We start from the raw sequence: 2,674 nt of genomic DNA on the forward strand, positions 1-2,674 counted from the left end.
TCGATAAAATAGGAAAAATACTTGTATATATGGATCTAGCAAACGACTAGCAAACGTTTTAGTACCGAAATATTCATGAAATCATGAGATAAAGGTTCCAAATAGCGATTACATCCGTTACACTTGTCCAAATTTTATTTTCGATTTTTTGCCCAAAATAATTAATATGCAAACAAAATAAAAATAGATGCAAAAATTAGCAAACGACTAGCAATCGAATGGCGTATTTGAAATTATTAAAATCGTTAGTCCGACAGCTGGCTTCATACCGGTACTGATTACAAATCCGTGATCAGATTTCCAAAATTCAAGATGGCGGATTTAATATGGCAGATTTAAATTCGAAAAACGATGCAAATGTCATAAAAATGTATTTTTGGAGGTTATCGAGGTCGCTGATTACGAATCCGTAATCAGATTCCTGAAATTCAATATGACGGACCCGAATTAAAAAAACAATGCAAATCTTATAAAAACGTATATCTGAGGATTTAGCGATTTTACACTGGATCATCACTGTTTTTTTGGATTATAGTCGCCATATTGAATCTGCTATCTTGAATTTTAGGAATCTGATTCCGGATTCGTAATCAGCGACCTCCAGAAATATATTTTCATGACATTTGCATCGTTTTTCAAATTTAAGTCCGTCATATTGGATCCGCCATCTTGAATTTCGGGAATTTGATCACGGATTTGTAATCAGCAATCTCGAAAACTCCCAAATATCAATTTTTAAGTCAATCGTAGTTATAAGGAAAAATGTATACTTCAAAGAGTTAAAAGCAAAGTTTCCTCTTTCTGGAGCCTAAATCTCATAATTATAAGAGATCTTTTCAATAAAATTTGTTACTATATATTTCTTGCGACATAAATATCAGATTTACGTTGTGTCCAGCACACAAGGGTATCTTAAGAAACGAGTTAGCGGATACCGCCGCCAAAAAAAGCTGCTCAGGTATTTGCATTAATAACAAGGTTTCATTTACTGAAGTATTAATGAATATTGAGACAGAATACGAATCCATAAATAAATCATTTATCGAATCAATAAAGATTAGTCCATCAAATAATTTATACTATATCAAATTTTTCTGTAAGACCAATAAAATTTCTTTATAAATTTAAAACGGAAAGATCTGACAAAAGAATACTTACTAGATTGGTTATTGTGTTGGTATGGACCAATAAAAGGAAATTTATATGTAAATTATTAGATTCTGTAGAATGTTCATGCGGAAATCAGATCCATGATATTAATTACATCTTTTGGGGATACCCACTTTTGGAAATCCCCAGGAAAAAAATGATAACTAATCTATATTGTCTAAAATTACAGGATCACCTTTCAGTAGAATATCTAATTAGTATTATTTGTGTTTTAAAGTTATTAATAAAATGCTAAAATATATAAAATTAGCGCAGATTAACTTAAACATAAGATTGTAAATATAAGTTTATTAAACTTGGGATTCTTCTTAGGTGCATCGGACTGTATTTCTGAATGAATGGACAACAAGCTGGGGAATTTACGTCTAAACTTCTGGCCACATTGAAAGTCCAGAAACACCAAAGAAGCAAGTTACTAAGAACCAACAGGTTTTTGTAATCCAAAGCAACAGGAGAAGAAGACGTAATTGACTCTGCATGCTTCGGTGACGTTTTTGATTGGAAGGAATATATCAATGTGATTTATATGTGTACGCTATATGTTAATATTGCATCCGGCGATTTACGAGTATAAGGACTGGCTTCATTTAAGTAATCCGGTAATAAAAGTACCTTAAGTTAGAGATTAATAGTATATGCGGCTGTGGATTTCATTATTTTAACGTAAAGTTAAATTTTTAGTAAATGTAAGAATAAGATGATTGCCGTTTGGGTCTTAGATAAAGTGTAATATTATAAGCACAAGTGCAATTTGTATTATGCGGTATTACCTCTTCGATAGAATTTTAAATAAATTCGTCATAAAATACGTTAAAATCATAGTAAAATCAACATACTGAATACACATTTAAGAAAATAAAAAGTTAAAATATTGAATAGCTTAGTACGAATATACCTTGAAAGATTATATATTATTGAAAATTCATCTTTATAGTAGTGATAATCCTTGTGAATTATCTTTAGAAAAATTAATAATAAAAATAACTTTTATTTAATATTGAAAAATAACTATTAAAATTTAAATAAAATGCCAATAATAAATTTTATTAGATGTAGAAATTGTAATAGACCTATTCCAAATGAACAAAATCTTAAAAAATTAAGAAAAATAATAATAGGATCAACAGTTGCAGGAGGAATTATAGGATGTGCCGCACTTCCTTTATTAGGGTTTGGTTTAGCTGGTATTTCAGCTGGTTCAATTGCAGCTTCTTGGCAAGCGTCTATTGGTGCTGTTACAGCTGGATCTTTATTTGCTACTTTACAATCTTTGGGAGCTACAGGACTAGGTATACTTTTATTTGGACCATCTGGAGCTGCAGTAGGTTTATTAACTTCTGTAGCAGCAAGATTAAATTGGTGCACATGTAATCAAAATGTTTCCTAATTATATTATTAAATATTCTTTTATTGCTACCGGATAAAATCTTAAGTAACTGTTATATAATAAAGTTAAAGGACTTGGTTAGATGGCGTGTGTGAGTGAGATTGTGTGTGGAAAGAA

General features: G+C 30.4%; 1 long non-coding RNA gene across 1 annotated transcript in view; it reads left to right on the plus strand.

Annotated features, from left to right (window-relative positions):
- The window catches only part of LOC105462540, a 5,693-nt gene extending 3,107 nt beyond the window's left edge, over window positions 1-2,586 (plus strand). Inside the window, exon 2 of the long non-coding RNA XR_976072.1 lies at window positions 1,483-2,586. This is a non-coding gene — a long non-coding RNA (uncharacterized LOC105462540). The remainder of the gene's footprint in view (window positions 1-1,482) is intronic.
- Window positions 2,587-2,674: the final 88 nt, after the last annotated feature.

The sequence above is a fragment of the Wasmannia auropunctata genome, unplaced genomic scaffold, assembly GCF_000956235.1.
Source record: "Wasmannia auropunctata unplaced genomic scaffold, wasmannia.A_1.0 LD336097.1, whole genome shotgun sequence".
NCBI classification, from domain to species: domain Eukaryota; kingdom Metazoa; phylum Arthropoda; class Insecta; order Hymenoptera; family Formicidae; genus Wasmannia; species Wasmannia auropunctata.